The 17,994-nt window shown below is 39.3% G+C and overlaps 1 protein-coding gene and 1 long non-coding RNA gene across 14 annotated transcripts in view; one reads left to right on the top strand and one right to left on the bottom strand.

The window, feature by feature from the left end:
- CELF2 (CUGBP Elav-like family member 2) overlaps positions 1-17,994 on the top strand; it is a 375,608-nt gene that overhangs the window by 176,411 nt on the left and 181,203 nt on the right. The window lies entirely within an intron of this gene.
- On the bottom strand, positions 1,127-17,596 carry LOC126044587 (uncharacterized). 3 transcript variants are annotated; one of them, XR_007507719.1, is made up of 5 exons: positions 16,286-17,596; positions 8,569-8,624; positions 2,431-2,551; positions 1,461-1,640; positions 1,127-1,308 (listed from the first exon to the last, which is right to left on the bottom strand). It is a non-coding gene; the product is annotated as an uncharacterized LOC126044587 (long non-coding RNA). The 3 variants fall into 3 exon arrangements; XR_007507721.1 differs by lacking the exon at positions 8,569-8,624 and adding an exon at positions 10,932-11,043; XR_007507720.1 differs by lacking the exons at positions 8,569-8,624; positions 16,286-17,596 and adding an exon at positions 10,932-12,434.

Here is a 17,994-nt window from a genome sequence, read left to right on the forward strand (position 1 = left end):
GGCAGTATGTTTGTCTACTATAGGATAGAGGTGATGTTTCTAATCAAGCTTGGGCTGAATGGACTTTCCAAGAGGTATGAGGTGAGGTTTCTAAACAACTTACAAGGATTTGGTTCAGAACAGTCATTAATCAGTCATTAAAAAGCGATTGCAAATGCCATTACTTTCTGTCCATCTATAGTGTTTCTCAAGCATGCCCCCGAAAGCTCGACACCATTCTGCAGGTTTAGCAGTAATTTGAATGCAACAAATTGTACCTGCAAAGCACAGATGTTGAAAGCTGAAAAATCTGAAGGTGCCTTATGTTTCCTGTAATTGAAAGCAGGTGCCCTGAAGGAAGCAGAGATTCTGTTTCACTTTATGAAGTATCTAGTTGGCAGAGCAGGCAAAAAATACCCTGTAAAGCTTCATTCACTAGGACTGGATAAAACAGATTAAAACTGTTGTTTTATGATAGCTCTAAGGGACTCCAACAAGGGATCGAGGCCCTATTGTGTTGGGCACCCTAGACAAAAGGAATTAAGTCACAGAGTTTGGAGTACTGAATAAATGGAACTGCATGTATTTAAAGGATGGGATGAGGGGGAAGACCATGACAACCCTGCTTTGTGCGGCACTGAAAACCAGGCCTGGCATCTCCAGCACTTTGGGTCTATTCCCCTCTGCCTTGGGATGGATGCTGCATCCCAGGTCCACGTCTCCCAGTTGTCCCGCTTCTGAATACTTCTGTCATTGCTTCAATGCAAGTTCAGTATGGTAGGCTACCAATCTATCTTATGCCTTGGTCAATGTATACAAAGAATCCAGGCCTAAAAATGAAGAGGAGCTATGAAAATTTATGCTTTTGAGGATGACTTTTTGGGAAACGGTCTATAATGTGAAGCCTGCAGGATAATGAACAGGAGAGAAGTGCCCTAGCTGCGGCTCCACCTGCAGATTTCACAAGGCTTTAGGGAGGGCTGTTTTTGTGTGTATGTGCCTCAATTTACTTATGGGCAGTGCTAAAAGCCCCGAGGGTCCTCTGAGAATTGTTCAGTTGATGTTTGTGGAGGTTTTTTTGTGTGGTATGTGGTACTTTTTAGACATGTAAGAGCCAAATGTTATTACCCCACGGAATTTAGCTGAATTGCATTCAAGCTGAGCGTAGCCTGCGGGTGTAGGTAGTATTTGATACTTAAAGACAGAAAAACAAAATAACAGAAAAGCATCCCAAAACATCAAAACTTACTAATGCTTCCAGCCAGCTTTGTAGTGCTGCAGGTTTGAGCAAGCCAGGACTGTTTCCCCTTCCGTTCTGTGTTTCGGTAGCTATAGCAAGTGCAGAAAGAGGAAACAACTTTGATCAAAACATTTTTCAGCCCTTTTTCTAACGAAACAGATAGTGCCTGGCACAGTATCGTTGTACAGTTATTTCATCTCCCCCAAAATACTTCTGTCAAGTTCTGAAAGTGCCGACTGACCTGTGTGCACCAGGCTCAAAGCTCTTGCTCTGAATCTGCGACTGCCCTTTAAAGACTCTGCAGCACTTCAAGATACTCTCTTGCTCTTTGGATTGCCCACAAGTGGTTTTTGGTTTTTTCCTCCTTCAGTAGAAGGCAGACATTTTCTAGGAATTTTTCTTCTTTAGCCTGTTGAACCACCTGAAAGAAAGAAGAAATGTCCTTTGTCCGCATTGTGAGAGGGATCATAAATTTTGCTGAGAAAATTGAGAATTATGTTTACCGCCTTTAACTAATGGTCAGGAATAGATAGGAAAATTTGTGTCCCTGGCAAGTGGAAGAAAAAGCCTGATTTTCAAAAGATATTGGTCAGATTTTCATTCTTTTTGACAATCCCATTTAATTGACTTAATATTGGATCTCAATTCTAGCCAAATTTTTAAAAACTAGGAATTTAATGACTGTCCCCATCATTTCTCTCTGTATAGCTTCCTCTACATGAAAGGTCAAAAATGTCAGTCAGACCGTACCATTTGGCATGAAGATGAATACAGAAGCTAAAGAGGATTTAAAAAATACATGATCTGGCATTTGAAACTGGAGGTTGGGAGCTGAGTCCTGCTTTTATTCCTTTATCTGCTAGTGACCTAGCACTTCATCTCTTATGGGGTGTGTTTACAGATTTAATAGTCTTTTTGTCCTAGTGCATGGCAGTGGAAAAAGTCCTGCAGGGGCCGAGTCAGATTTTGGGTAGGTAGAAGTGTCTGGGTGATGCTACCACTCTCCCTAGAAGCATCTATGTGCAGCAAGTACATAAAATAGGATTAATGCTCTCCACACCTCGCAGAACCTGAAAGAAGTCCATTTATCCTAAAATCCTGCTAATGTCAAAGGAGAGGTAGCATCATTGGCAGGGCAGTCTGGTCCCCTTGTTTCTCATTATTGACTGTAGAAAGAAGGAGGATGGCTGGGTTACTAATGTGGTACTTACCGAGGCTTCTGTAGCTCAGTGAAATCAGCCTGAGCGTTAGTACCTTCATTTTCCCATCTGTGAAACTTAGGTTATGTCTCGCAGTGGAATCATGATCCTGACTACTTGTGTGTTCCAAATGCTTGGAGAAAGAAGGCAAAGTTAAAAGACAAGGTGGTATTCTGATCAGTGTCATGTTTACTCTAAAAACTGCAAATATACAGCCTGAAAGTATAGCACAGACACATGTACAGCATGAAAGTGCAGCACAGAAAAATAAATTAGCGCTAGATGTCTTATGAGCCATATTTCTCTGTGCAGTAATGCTTTTAGGTGTTATTCTTAGGCATCTCCGGAAAGCAGTTAAATATTTCCAGTCAGTCTTGGAAATACCCATTTTAATGTAGACAGCAAAGGTGGGGGACACTTATTTATGATTTGAATATCCGCAAGTGGTTGGGGCTCTGTGCGTAGTCCCTCTGCATCTGCTGGCTTGCTATTCTCTGCCTTTAGCTGCTCACATTTGTTAACTGCATTAACCTGTAAAATAATGTATATATACACACACATATATGACTTTACTAGCCATCATTAAACAGTCAGCAGACAGCAGTTAGCCAGAATCAACCACTAGTTGTTCTTATAAACATTATAACAAATGGCAAATTTCTGAACTTCAGAGCTTTGTATGAAATGAAGCCTGTCTGAATAAGCCACATCTTTGTGTCATCCATTTTTCTTTCTCTGGAATCACTCAAAACTCCCTTCTGACATGTAGGAGCCTTTTACGCTTCCAGTGCCAAGTGTTTTACATTTTCCTTTGTCTGTCCTGCCAGCAATGTGGCCCCATCATAGGGTTTGAATTGTAGTGAAAGTATTAACATAGTCAAAAAGATTGAGAGTATCACGGCGATTAGATTTTGGGAAAATCTCATTGAGGACATAAAAAAAATATAATTCTTTTTTACTCTATTGACTCATAACTTGGAGGTGATTTGTAAGTTTGAGCTATTCAGTGATGGCTCCTGGACTCTAAAGCACATCTTATATAGATGGTCAGATACCACCAGACTATCTTACCTGGGGTTTTTTTTAAGGTGCTTAAAATGTGGAGTTGAACCTTTGGAATCAAACTGGCCGACAGCTCCAAGTTAGTAGCTTTTGTCTCAGGTTGTTTTTAATTTAGTCTCTGTCTTTTAAGTTGTTTGGGCGGGAAGTGGTTCCAAACTACACATTTAGCATTCACTTATGGGGTTTTTCTTTCTTTGTCTGCAGTGACTTCTCCTGTGGAAGCAGAACTAAAGGGTCTCTAAAAGGTTGACCTCACTGGTGCTCACAGATCCTACACTGAATACCAAATTACTCTAACAGCACTTCCTTAGGGGCTGCTAAAAGTTTTCTGTAACTTCAACCACTGTGATGTGATGTTCTGAATGACTCCTACTTTTATACCTGCATGTTTAATTGCACATCTTAGAGAGTGGAGGGTACTACTGTGTAGGAACTTTTCCCTTTGAATGTATGTTAACCTGTTTTAGTTTTCTCTTTTATGGTTTTGTCATGCATATATAATATCAGCTCTTCTAGAATATCTTTCCTGTGTTTAAAATACAAGCTGAGTTTGCAATTTGATATAACCTTCATAGAGCTTTCACTTCTGTTTTCAGGTACGGAGAAATCAAGTATCTATGTTCTTAGGATGCCTAGGTTATCAGGCACTATAGAATGTCCATCACTCATTCCTACATCCAGTATGTTGTCATATGCAGAGAGCAAAAATCCCAATCCCTAATTGCTGCAAATTGCCATGTGTAGCAAAGTGGGACAGGTTTTCTGAATGAAATCTCAAATGATCTGGTGATGTTTAGCCTCTGCAAGAAAGTTGTTCTTCGCTAGTAGGTGTCTCATAATTTACCAAAACCAAAAAAGACTTTGATACTCTGTCCTGTCACATAAGACTGAGCTGCTGCTGTGGTGCATGAGATAAGTTTATGCTGCCCCTGGAAAAAGAATTCACTTTTTTCATATGCTCTGATATTTCAGTTTCATCCCTTCATGATGTGATGGCTTTCTGTTGTCACTTCTCATTTTTGAAAAGTATTACTAAGTGCTCCGGCTGCTAGTAGTAACAGGATCATGTGATAACTCAGGTTGGAAGGTCCCTCAGGAGATCTGTCGTCCAACCTCCTGCTCAGAGCTGGGTCAGCTGTGAGGTCAGACCAGGTTGCTCGCGGCTTGATACAGTTTGGTCCTGAAAACCTCCAAAGATGGAGATTGCATGGTGTTTCTGGGCAACCTGTTCCAATGGTTGACTGTCCTTGTGGGGGGGATATTTTTGCTTCTATCCAGTAAGATACTCTTCTTTTAGCTTATAGATGTTGCTTGTTGTCTTATTGTGCCACGCAAGGGACCTGGTCTCATTCAGCCCGGAGGGGAGAAGGCTTCAGAGGAACCTTTGCATACTTATGACAGGCTACTGAGAAGAGAGGGCCAAGCCCTTAAATTGGCAGATATTCCCCTACCATTTTATCAGTGAAGGTTGGTCTGGAGTTTTTCACTCTTTGAGAAGTCTTTGGAAGAAGATGTTTTAAAGAAAAGTGATATAGTTCCTGCTGACTGGCCACGTGTGTGAATTTAAGGGATTCTCGCCCTCCCAGTTTTTGACTTAAGGAATCTATTCTGCATTGCATGACATCTTGCCTGTCTCATGACTGAAGTTACATGCATCGCCTTAGTCTTTGGAGCTTCCATAACCCATTAGCAGTCTGCTAATAGATGCAGTAAGACTTGTTCTGCTCCAGGTTTTCTAAACAGATATAACAGGTTTTCCCCCTCGATTGCTAACACTTACGTATGCGCAAATAAGAATGGTTGTCTCAATCTTTGCATATGTCTGAATTTTCTCTCCAGTAGCTGTCTCATGTTAACTTACTGCCTGAAGTTATACAAATTACTGCTACAAATGGTTAACACTTAAGGAAATGGGGAAATTGTTTGTTGTTCAGTCGGTACCTATCAGTCTGGGTAGCAAGTATATAAAAACTTGTTTCATTGTAAGGCAGAGTAGCACCCAACGGCAAAGAATTGCATCGGTGTTTTCAAGCTATTTAGTAACACATTTTCTTTTTTTATTTTAAGTATGCCAATAAATACACATCTATTTGAGTTGATTTTTTTAAAAACCATTTGGGACTATGCTATTATTTCCTTGTTGTATATCACCAGGTATTTGCACTTTTCCCCTAATGTTAAGAGAGAAATAAAAGCAGATTACTAGTCAGGGATGACTCTCTAATTTGTATTTCTAAATCTTACACGACCCCATTGCCCCAGCATGGCAAATTACTTAGGTACTAACTGCAGACCTAAATGAAACAAACTTCTGCTGTATTTTATTTCTTATCAGAAGAAAAATGAGTGCATGTAGTTATTTAATGAAAAGACTATCCTTTCCAGTCTTTTCAAAGGACTTGCTACATTTCTCATTTTGGGGTGTTTGTTACTATTGCTAATAGTATTTTCAGTGCCTCTAAAGCATACCTGCAGATTTCACAGAACCAGAACAACTTCTCATCCAAAAAAAGCTTATCTTCCAAGTCTGGAGAGTTATGAGAGTAAGGAGTGGGGAATAGAGAAAGGGGAGGATTTGACATTTTGTGGGAAATTATTTTCCAGGTCAGAGACAGAGCACTTCTGTTCTAGGAGCAATGCTTATGATGCTTTTTAACTTAAGATATGACTAAAAAAAGAGGATTAAATCTTTTTTAAAAGCTATTTAAACTTCAGCACTAGCTATGTAAAAGCATATGAACAGCTTTATAGGACCAAACTAAATGTCCACCTAACCTAGTAGCCTGTCCTCCACAAAAGCCTGTGGAAAATGTATAAGTAAAAATAAACACACACAAAAAAAAAAGATGAAAGTGCTCAGGGATTATATTTTTTCCCTGTAGGCTCTCCCAAGTGTTTTCAAACTGTTACATGGTGACTTCCAAACCTGAAGTTGCACCTACATGTTTGTTTTAAATAGCTTTTGTTGCATTTCTTTTCCACCAGGGAAGAATTCGGTGGGTCCTTCCAGGTCCTCCTATACTGTGCTATTTTGAGAGAGAAGAGCTAGATATATTTTCATGATATCACTGTTTGCTGCTACATTATTATACCCTCCTGTACATTAATAGTGCTGAGTTATTAGCATCATCCCACATATTCTGTGTTTATGCCAGCATAGTGAATCAGAAAAACATCTGCCTGGGAGGTAGAAATGTGTTTTTATGTATGAATGCATAAACATGAAAACTCTACACCTTCAGATTTGAACTCACACCAGAGAGCACAGGAGGGACCTGTGAATGTCTGCGGTTGGGAACTGGCCCTTGTGCAAATCTCATGTGAGAAGGTTGGAGGGGATAAGGTGTCTGTCCACATCAGTGTTAATGAAGAAAACTGGCAGAGCGACTGCCTCCTCCAAGAGTAAAGCTACAGACGTTGTGAGACTGAGAAACACATGCTGTTATTTCATTAGCATTCATGAACTACTTTGTCATTAATTTAGGTCAGTGTTGCATTGCTTGAACTTAAATTCAGCACAGGGAATATTTAAGGTAACACTGATCCTTCCCCCCCCCCCCCCCCCCCCCCCTTTTTTTTTTTTTTTTTAATGGCCTTTTTTTGATTTTTGAAATATTTTAAGTTTGTCCATTCAGGATGAAGGATGTATGTTAAGCATGGCAACTCCTGATTGGTGTTCAGCTCGACAGCACTGATGAAGAGATACAATACAGGAAAAAGATTGCTTAAAATAAACGAGGAGCCCTTCTTGAACATTTTTACATTCAGAGAAGTATAGCTACCAAAACTTCCCAGAACACAGTGAGCTTTTAGCAAATAACTTAATAGGCTCAGGGGTCACAGTGATCCCCCTGTTGATACTATGGAGTTTTCTGGCAGCTGACACCTCTGCGGAAAAGCAGGAATGTCAGCCGATGAAAGCAGCATTAGCATCTTGACAGATGCGTGTTATAATGGTATCGTTAGACAGGTTTGGAAGTAAAACAGAGCTCATGGATTTCTTAAGAAAGTTATTTTATGCCACAATTACTGGAATTTTTAAAGTCTTGTTTTGAAAAGCACCTATGATAAAATTAGGTCTTCCAGAGTTGGCTGCACAGTCTTTCAGTAAAAAGCCCAGGGCTCTGTCACTCAGTTCTGCACAGAGCTTGCATTATTAAAAGTAAGATGGAAACAGAATTCCCTTTCTTCTTTAATTCCCCCCCACACACACACCTTATCTTTTTAGGCATTTTTTAAAAAATTGCATTATATACCAAAATAGAAAGTTCATCAGAAATCTGGGAGGTAAGAAATCTTACAGCTAGTGAAGATGCTGTACAGACAGTAGTTGTAAGTATTTAGCAACATCACAGTAGTCTTGTTCCGCATTTGCAATTAATACACGTCTGTGTTTGCATTTGTTATAGGACTCTTGACAGCACCAACATAACAAGAAAAACGAACAACCTGAGTAATAAATCTCTAGAGGCATTCAGCAAGTGCCATAGGGCTCATTAATCTTGATTATTCCCCATAATAGATAACTTCACAAATCATCTATTCTCCCCAATCATGCACGTAAGGATAATGTATATATAATAGCCTCCCGTACTGTAAAACCCCAAATAGAATTTCATTTTTTAAATGTAAGTCTTGACAAATGCAAGACAAATATTTATAGAAAAAGCATGGGTATGCATAACAACCAAGTGGCCTGAAACAAGTGGGGCAGAGACTGTTGTGAAAAGGTGGTGACATCTTTTCTGGGTTTTGGGTTCGGGGTTTTTTTCCCCCCACTTTATGATGTCTCTGTTTGAATCAAGGAATTCATTTATTTATAGCCTGAAGTAGATGGGATTTTCTTTCTGAGAGTTTTGGCCAGGCAGATAAAGGAGTCTGCAGCTGGAGCCTTCATGCATGCTCTTTCAGGAATGTAGACAGGGGAAAATAGGAGCAGCTGAGAAATATCCTGAATTCCAAACAATTTAGTATTTATGGTTTATACTACTGATTCCTTCTTTTTCTTGTACTCTTCCTAAAACCTTCATTTGAAAAGCACTGAAGTTATTGAAGAAGACAACAGTTCTAATATGATGTGGTCTTTACCTGTTTATCAGGTTTTCTCAACTGCAACTTAAATTTGCCAGTGCAGCATAAGAGATCTGTGAAAGACATCATATTTAAGTGAGGCTGTATAAGATCATTTCAGTAAAAATAACAGAGGTGCTCTAATACCCATAGCTGACACTGGACTGCGGGCTCTGATTCAACTCAGAAATACTATGGTTATCTTAAAGCTAATTTTGCAAAGAAAACAAAATATAGGAAACACATTAACTTTAAAAAAAAACCCATATAAAATATTCTGGGTTTAATGCAATCTGTATTAAAAAAGGATAGGCAAGTGGAGTGAGGAGAAAAATAGAAGAACTTTTTTTTTTTCTGTAAAAGTGGACCAATACCTTTTATATCTTTGTAATTGTAGTGACCTTAACCTGATGCTTGACAGTAAGTTCTGCTGATTGAAGTTTTGGGACTGTAAAGCTGTGTTTGCAGCTGATCTTTACTCTTACACAGTATAAAACATGAGATTCGATTGCTCTCATCTTCGCCCGCATTCCCATTTTGCCACCTTTCTTCTCCCTCCCTCCATGTGTCCAAATGCTCTCAAAACCCCAGGATTGTGTTCTGTGACCTGGGGCACCAAAATAGCAGTTTTGTGTGAGTGGAAAGGATTTAAAAGAGTAGCAACTGAACTGCTTTAGGGAGGGTTATCTCTACTTGTTCACTGTTCCTCCTCCACCCTTTGTAACAAGTACGCAGGATTCATTTTCCTTAAAATTTAATAGAAAAGAGAACATGTGTGTCATCTTTCAGAATTGAAACAAGAACAACCTGAGATTTGGATCCATTTCTTTTTCCAAGATCTGCCATGCACATCACTTGAGCAATTCTGCCTCTTTAATTCTTTTGCATGTGAATGCAATGCATATCTATAAAGTATCACAGTCCTTTAATAGCCTACATTGCATATTGTGTCTGTCTTCCCAAATACATACATATTAATCATATCCATGTGCAAAATACCTTCTGGCACAGAGGTGAAGAATGGGTCTTACCTCTAAGAAGTTTTAAAAAGGGGAGAAAAAAATTGAAAATGTTCACCATCTTCTAAGTTTGATTAGATGGATTCAGCATCCTGTAGATTTGGCTTTTGTGTTTAGACCCATTTTTCTTCAGACCTCTGCAAAGAACTTTCTAAGACAGTGTCAAACAGTAGTGCATTTTGGCTTGAAATTTTTCTTTGATATCAGCACAGTCTGGTAGTTTGAAGCACAGCCTTGGAATCAGGATAAATGAGTTGTACTCTTAGCTGTCTGAGAAAAATTCAAGTAACTCCCTTAATCTCTCTTGGCCTCAGTTTCTCCCTATATAAAACTATACTAATAATACTTCACTGTCTTTGTAAAATGTTCCACAGTCGTCTGATGAAAGGAATTATTTTAAGTTCAAAGTGTTACTCTTAATGAAAGAATGAACTTGCTTATTCTTCAAGAAATACATTATATGAACATCAAAGAGCTGTTTGTACCAAGTGTTAGTCTGCCATAAGGTGCTCCTGTGTCTCAATTAGCAATATTTTGTCGCCCACTTCTCCATGAAAAGGAATGAGTTTGGTGATCTGGATTCCACGAGATACAATTCCGTCAATGTCAATGTGTGCAGTAGAACTAAGTACAGTAACTGGCATTAGCCATAATTTCCTATTCTGTCCAAAGATTAGCATGCCAATGGATGCAAAGTGATGTGCAGTCACTTGTAATCATTCTCCTTCCACTGCCCTGCTTGGCTGATTCCTCCAAAGAGCCAGGAGTCAGTGCTGGAGAGCAGCTTGAATTTTGCAGTTCAGGTTGTGATCCAGTGGGTTACTGGCTGGTTTTCATGCTTGGACCCATCTTTAGTAATGCCACTTAGAGTCACGCCCGAAAGTGGGAGTATCCTCATCTTTTGTTGGGAGAGATTATCAAAATGTAGGGATTGTTTCTATGGAAGTTCATGCAAAAAGCACCTATTCAGGTAATGATTGACACTAGTTGACCACCAACAAAAAGATGTTAAGCAAGTGGAAAATATGATTTGTTCTTAAATGGATTAATATACGTTTTAACATTTTTCCTGTTTGTTGAGTTTTTCTACCTCCTGGCTAGTCTCAGCCAGATGAACTTGGTACTTCTCTGGCTCTTCTCTCCTTGATAAACCACAGAGTATCAACAGTGTGCCTGCTTTCTGCATTTACCCAGTGCAGCAAGTTCTGTCTTAATGCCTCTTTTCAAAGAAGTGCTTTTTTAGGAGCCAGTTGGAAGAAGAGGAGGAAGATGGGTAATGAAGAACTTCTCTGCATTGGGAAGGTAATGTGCAGTTAGTAGCAGTGAGCTTACAAGGCATTGGCAGCACGGCACCCCCTTTACCTGTAGATATCCCCAGGGTGTCGTGACTGCCTCTGAGCAAGGAGTCTTCTCCACTGTGAAAGTGGACTGTGCCGCTTTTCCCACAGACACGCTCCAAGTGTGGATGCTTCTTCTGGAAGTACGGAAGAGAACAGTGACATGCAAGAAGGTCAACACAGTAGAGTAGAAGGTGGCCCTGGTGTAACTTGCCCCCCACCTGGGTTGAAAAGGAATAAACACCAAGAGGGTTCATAGCAACCCTGGACAACATAAGTCCTGAAGGTCAACATTTGTTTTGCTTGAATGGCATGACTGATACTGTTGTCTTTTTGCATCTTGAAAAGGCATTAGAAAGCCCTTTCTCTTCTTTTTTTTGTTATGCTAATATAGTGGTACAAAAGGGGATAGTGACCCTTCTGGTTTAAACTGGGATTACTGGGTTTAAACTGGCAAAGAACAGAGTTAAGCAAGGCCAGAATATGAATATTAGGACATCTTTGCATCTCTTTAGCTGATGATGGAAAGAGAGAGGACAGCACTGTATTTAAAGACATTTTGAGTTCAAGTACAAAAAGGGTTACAAGGAGAAACTGGTCCCCCTCCAGGCCTTGCTAAGATGGGACTATAAATACAAGTAAATAAGTGGCCAGAGCAATGCTGGAGGGATCATTTCTGTCTTCCAAGATAACATCTTGTATTGTGAGGAGGCAGCACTTAACAATCCTTCCTTCCAATGGTATCTCCTTTTACCCAAGAAAGCATCTCCATAAGCACTTTGAAAATACTCCTGTGCTTGCTTCGGTGAGATCAAGTGACCAAAAACCTGTTCCCAGTGTAAGCAGAAAAACATATTAGCTGGTTTATTTTTAAGTTGTTTGGAATCTTGACAAGTGAAAGCAGCTCTAAATGACATCCAGATTCAGAAAATGTTACTCTGAATATCTGAAATAGAAGTTGTAGTTGTGACAGACTCCCAGGGCTCACATCTCCGGAACTTAAAAGATGAGAAACACATGTTTAAACTCAGATGCCCAATTTAGAAATAAATTCATACAGGCTCTCAATCTCTAGACTAGGACCTGTGTTATGGAAAAAAAGTGTATGTAATGCTGTTTCCATTATAAATAGAGACTAATTTTCTTGAAAAGACTCTTAATACTAAGCAAACAAGTAAGTTTAGTACTAAAAACATTCTCAGTGCTTCATTGCCTTGGGTTTACAATATCATTTGCACGTCAAATTATATTTCGTCTTATGATTTAGTAATGCCAGAAGAATAGATCTAATTCTGTGTCTCATGATACCCTTAAAGATGGAAGATTGCTTTCCATGGAGTGTAAAACTCAATTTGTAGTCATGTGTATAAAACATGACTTTATGGCAGATTAGCTTGCTGTAGATTTAGTTCTCTCTGACAGTGAACTGAAAAATATTAGCATTTCACTGAACACAATATTAATGGCAAGAAGAGAGTATTATTGTAACATAGAAAGCAGAATGGGATTCTTTAAAGTAGAACCAATAAGCAGAAGAAAATGTATTTAGAGATTTGCAAGGAGTTTAGATAGAGTTGGTTTAACTTTTTTTCTTTTCCTCCTCTTTTTTTTTTTTTTTTTTTTCTTCTCCCCTCTGTGAGTCATTTTAAGAAACAAAAGTATATTTGCAGTTGTCAGGCTGACCTAATGATTTTAAATAAAACAGCAATTATAGGACTGGAAGATGCCTTTGGACCATGTGTGCTTCAAGTTACTGTAGTAAATAATTTTTTTTAAAGGCTTCTTTTTTTTTTTTTTTTTATTTGCAAATGTCTTGCTTAGCAGTCAGATGTGCTGTTTGCTTTTTCCGGTGGAAGGAGAGGGTATAAGCAGAAGATCAGAGTGATTGTTTCTATGCAGTTCATTATTTATAATGCTGTGATGGTATTGTCAGTTTGCTGAAGCAGGTGAACATCTCCTCCTGGGTGTGACAAGGCTGTCCCTTGGCACCACTAAAACCATTACATCCATGCGTTGCACTGAGAATTTTAGTAGAGGAGATGGAAGAAGGGAAGACATTGAAAAGGAAACCAAGTAGACACTATAATTAAATGGCGATCAAGGGGAGACTTTCATGGAGAGCACTTCAAGCTATTCTGTATCCTGTACTTGAATTTTTGCAGCCTATCTTATATGTATCTGCCAGAGTGATCCAACACATTTATACAGAGTCTGCTTTTATAATGTGACTGATAATAATGCAATTCTTTATGCCTAACTCAAAGTTAATATATTCAAGATACAGATGATATATGAGGGTGGAGAAAGCACTGCAATAATTTAGCTGCAGTTGTAGAAAGGTTCCCCATGCTTCTGTTTTAACTGAATACTTTTTATTTATTAATTGTGTTCATTTTAATTCCATAGAAACTCAAATAACGATGTGTGAAAACAGCATAATTATGCTTTGATATTTCTGCAAACGTAATAACTGAATTCGATCTGCTTTTAATCTTTCAAGCTATTCACTGTATCTATCTTTTATTCCTATCGTTATCTTTTTTTCTTATTCAGTTCTCTTTGATTAACAGGCAGTGGAGGTCTACCTGCTTTCTTGGGTCAGGCACAAGCTCTGCTTTCTTTTAAAATAGCTTTCAGTGTGATTACTGTTCCTTTGTTTCTATTAAGGAAAGCATTTAATATTGCAAATGATGTGCTAAATTGTCCCATTCTCTACAGAATATTTTCCACATATTCCAAAGGCTGAAAATTATGACAGTGTGCTTGTTCTTAATTATGCATGCTTATATTAATTCATATTTTCACCAATTTTCTTTCATTTTTAGCTACAGCTTATACTGTGTGGGACCCAGTCCTACAAATATGCATGCGATTAATTTTTCTCACCAGAATTGGTTTTGTTGCTATTGCTTTTTGCAATCTCCATAGGATGCGCTTTGCAACATATACTACATACAACACCATGCACTTGCTGTGGGATGAAGCTTGGTGTACAGTCAGAACAGGGCATTAAGGGATGGAAGGGGAAGCTGGTTGCAGCCCTCTGACGTTGACTGGTTTGTAACTGGTTTGTAACCGGCCGGTTGGGAAGAGCAGACGGGTGCTTAGTGACACAAGGGCTGGCACGCATGGCAAATTGCTCTCAGAAAGCTGAGATGCTTTTTTTCCCCGATCGGAGTTACCACAACCACACTGCTAGTGATACCTGAGCTCCTCTGCAGAAACCAGCCGCTGCGGTGGTGGAGCCTCAGGCGAACAAAGTGAGTTGCAGTAAGTTGGAGGAGAAGACAACAGAGGCACATGAATCCTGTTTCCCAAGCCATCCTGCTGTGATGCTTATTTTACAAGCTATCCTAAAAGATGTTTCTAATCTGTTGAAGATGTTCTTTAATCTCATGGTGGTCTCCTTCTCTTTGGTGGTAGCATAGTTTAAGAGGGTTTACTCTTGGAGTTACAGTTGATCTAGACTGAGAATTTGGCCTTAAAATTTTGTCTTCAAAATAGTTGCTGCTTTGCCAACCAGTAGCAGCCTTTTGTTTGCCATTGCAATGAGGCAGAAGTTTGAGGAGACCGAGGGACCTGTCTAGCGTGACTTCCTTACTCTGTGAACGTCCCCTGTCCCAGGGAGAGGTGGGAAGCGCACACAGCTTTTCCTCCTGAAAACCTCAAAAATAAAAGCAGCTTGTTACACAGTCTGGCGTTGGAGTTGAGCGCACGCCCCACGCAACCCATCGCTCAGGTTTGCGGTGCTGACGTGCGCATCACGGACCTGTGGTCGCTCTCCGGCTCCGTGACCCAAACGCGGCTGATATCGTCGCAGCCTTCAGAACCGGGCTGCTTGACGGCACCGTTCCCGGCTGGGGTTTGTCACCTCCTTCCTCGTGCCCGGCACAGCCTCTCCCTTCGCATGTCCCCAGCTATTGAAGCAGTACTGTCTGCTGTGGCAGTGGTAAAAATGCACTTTTAGAAAAAAAAAAAAAAAAAAAGGGCCAAAAAAAGATGGGTTGCTGTACAGATCCCAAGGAAATAGAAACTTAATGACATCTTAGCCTTGATGGGACCGTAACGATACCAGTTGTTAACCCTCTCAAGAAAAGTATTTACCGAAACATTGACATTTTTTTTAAGTTGAACAGGCCAGGACAAATACTGAGGGTTTCCTGTGGTTTATCTGGCTTATTGACATGCTAAAACTGTAACAGCCAAGCCTAGCCTAGGACTGTAAATAGGTAGGTAGCCTTCAAAAAAAATACATCTTACTTTACTGTGATAGCAATGTCTTTATGCCTCGGCTTTTAGAAAATCCTCTGTCACTAAATATGCTGCTCTGTGTTGCATAATTTACAAAAAGATGCCCAGAAAAAAAGATGTCGTCAGTTTATGGACTGTGCTCTGTGGTACAGGAAAAGAGTATCAGAGATGGTTTGTCTGCCTACCCAGAGCAAGGAAACCACCCTTAGTCACACAGTCCTATTAATAACAGCTTAGATACTCCATGGTGCAACTTAGATGTTGTTACTGTGTAGCACAACAGAAGTTCGTTCTTTGCATGCAAGGATCAAATTTCGTAAGTATTTAGAAATACATGCGTGTTATGTTGGTTTTTTAAGGGCTCTCAACGTGCCTGACACAAGCACCCTTTTGACCTAACACTTAATGAATTTTGGGCATTTCTGTTAAGCATCTACAGATCCCTTGAGACTTTAAAGGTTTTTTGTAGGAATTGCAAGAGGAATTCCAAATACTTAAAAAAAATAGTCACGGGCTTTAAATAGTTAATGAATGCACATCATTTACCTAAACAGTGTTTTTATAGATCTTTGCAAATATGACATTAATTAAGGAAAGTAACTAAAGCTGAAGTGCCACAGAATGTTAATCCTCAGCATCAGTAATTAGCTGTGGATGAGAATTTTCAAAAATGTTTCCAGTTTATATCATTTTGTTTTGGAAGAAACACAAATATGTGGGTTGAATTATTAAGACAACAAATGAGCCCTGAAAAAACCCCTCTGAAAGAGCAGACGGACGTATCTGTGCTATTGCAACGAGCCTTTGCCGGTCCATAGCTGTACTGATTCTGTGATGTAAGATAAATCTGAGATAACCCGGAGACATCCCCTTCCCACTCGCTCTCTCCCCCGTGCCCGCACAAGGTGTGTGCTGTGTGTCCTTTGCTCTGCACCGGGAGAAGGGGGAATCGATCAGCCCGGCCAGTTGCAGAGGATAACCTTGCATCCAGCGAGACCAGGTAGTGCAGACAGCTACTTGGTCATTAATTTGATTGTGTTTTTAACAAACTAGTAAAAGCAGCTCTTCCAATCTATCCCTCCTGCATGCCCTGATAATTGTTTTGTTTATCTGCACAGTTTTACTCACCGCAGCGGGCAGTGGAAGCGCTGTCTGTATTGTTTGTCTTCTTAAATTGTTAAATGAAATGACTCAGAAGATTCAGGAAATTAATTTTTGTAGTCGAGATATATGGGGAGAAAAGATAGCTTTGAAGTGGTGATGTCAGTGTAGCCACTCTGAAATTCATGGTTCGGCCTTTGCAAGATTTTCAGAGGCTTAAAAAGTGAGATTTTTAAAAAATAGTTGCATCCTTTTTAGTTACCTATTGATACATGAACCTTAACAATTCGCGTCACTCCAAGCTTTATTCAACGAGCATTTTGTAAGAAAATGAAAGCCAAGATACCCATAGAAATAAGACTTCAAGAATCAGAGCTTTTAAAATAAAGCATAGCATTATTATTAGACTCATATTAAAATTGTGATAATAGCCAGTGTTACCTATTCTTTCTCTTTTTTTTTTTTTTTATTAGGATGATTAATTTAACAGCTACTATTGAAATAGCCATAAACAATTTAATAAACCTAGTAAAACTTCAGATGCTTCTTTATTATGCATTCAAATAGGATTCTCAGCCTCTTGAGTCCTACTCTACACCCTTGAATGCTGCTAAGTAGTGCCATTAAAACAGCAATACTAGGAGACCATTCTCATTTATAGCGATTGTAAAATAGGGGCAAGACACTGGTTTGGATTCAGTTTGAGAGAGATATGTTTCCACAGTAAATGCTAAAGAAAATATAGAATAAACCGTAGTGTCTCTGGAAACCAAAATGTTCACTTTGCCCCGTTGACATGTGTTAATACAGTCTCTGACTTTCCTATGTTAAGCTTGAATGTGTGTTAACAGATGGTAAAAATAGATCTTCCTACCTAGAAGACAGTCAGAATTGTGACTAAAGAATGATTTTGTCTTACTGAAATATCATTAATGTTCTATAGGTTGATTTCTTTCAAAATTTAGAGGCTTTTGTTAGTTGAGGATGTTTAAGGGGAAAAAGTTAATACAATACATTTTTTTTTTATTGCATGCTTATGAAGAAAGGCTTATTTGCAAATAGTTTTTCAAGGTATTTGATAAAAATTTATACTTTGTCTAAGACCTGGAAATTCAGGCCTTTAAGACATTTCATTAGTTGAAACATGTTATGCAGGATCTTACATATTTTGCCCTCATTTTTGTGATATATAGGTACAGGTAATAACTCAAGCTGTGTGACAGCTAGGTGAAACGTGAGCCTGTGGTTTCCTCCCTAGGTGAAAAAAGGTGAAGCCATAAGCCTTTGATTTTTTGGTTATTTGAATATACAGATACAGGTATATCATTCAGAGATATACTCAAGAGTCATCTTTGTGCTTGTAGAGATATGCAAGAACTGCACAGAAAGTGTCCTGTGGCCTAAATTTGTCAGGAGTCTTCTTTGGGGACTACGGGCAGAGATTACTGATGAAGAGCAAGTGCACTGCTTCTGCCTCCGAGAAGTCAGCTTGTCATTCCTTTCTGACACCTGTAGTGTTGCTTTACATTTTTCAGGGGGTTTCTGCTTCAGTGATGCAGCTGGAAAACAGAGTTTGTAATCAGTGAGTGCGACAGAGCCATTGCCTTTCTGCCTCTGAATAAGAAGGTCAGGAGTTGCCGAGTTCTTCATCCATTTGGTTGAGAAAGTAGATTTTCAGAGATGACTGCAAAACAGTACTTGTGTCTGTGACAGACCCCTCCTTTGCTTATGAAATG

This window comes from Accipiter gentilis, chromosome 11 (genome assembly GCF_929443795.1).
Source record: "Accipiter gentilis chromosome 11, bAccGen1.1, whole genome shotgun sequence".
NCBI lineage: Eukaryota > Metazoa > Chordata > Aves > Accipitriformes > Accipitridae > Astur > Astur gentilis.